Genomic DNA, 872 nt, shown 5'->3' with positions numbered 1-872 from the left:
AAGCTGAGGCAGGAACACTGACATGAGCTCGAAGCCAGCCTGGGTGACACAGTGAGTACAAGACCAGTCAGAACAACAAAGCCAGGCTTTGCCTCAACATCAAATCAAATCAAATCAAATCAAATCAAATCAAATCAAATCAAATCAAATCAAATCAAATCAAATCAAATCAAACTGAATCTCAAGTAGAAAGATTTGGATTCCTCCTTGTGGCCATACTAGGATGGTGCACAGAAACCTGCACCTCCTAGGATGCTAGAGGTATTAAGTCTGGGAGAATGTCCAAAGAAAAGCTAAATAAGTGCGCCATCTAGAGGCTCACCAAGGTATTGCCCCTCTCTGTCCTGGTTGCATTAGGTCTCAGCCTGTGCCCTGTGGGCTTTCTCCCTGGGGTGTGTCTGACTTGAGCATTGCACAGAATTCAGCCAAGGCTCTGCATCCTGAATAGTCCTAATGCAATGGGGCACAGGCTGCCTCATCCAAGTAGAAAGCCACTAAATGAAAAGAGCAAAAATGACAGGCCCAGCAGGGCTTGAAGCAAACAGAGTCCTCCTATGTCTCAGAGTCAAACTGAAGGTCACATGTGTGTTCATGACCATGATCTTAGGCCACCCACAGTCTCCAGTCCTGTGATGAGGGGGGAGATGCTCATCTAAGCATGCTCTTAGAATCAGGCCTTTTGGCTTATTGTCTGGCTCTCTGCTCTCTGTTTTCCTTTTTACCTTCCCACCCTCTAACCTCCCCTTTCACTTATTCACCATTCTCACCCTACAGCCAAGTGTCCACCTGCTTTCTTCACTCCATTTTCTCTGTTTAATCCCTTCCACACTCACCAGCATTTTCCCCAGGCTAAGGCCACTGCACTGTCCAAG

This window comes from Octodon degus, unplaced genomic scaffold (assembly GCF_000260255.1).
Source record: "Octodon degus isolate 3935 unplaced genomic scaffold, OctDeg1.0 scaffold00688, whole genome shotgun sequence".
Lineage (NCBI taxonomy): Eukaryota > Metazoa > Chordata > Mammalia > Rodentia > Octodontidae > Octodon > Octodon degus.
The sequence above is the reverse complement of the archived record's forward strand: the minus strand, read 5'-3'. Positions refer to the sequence as shown.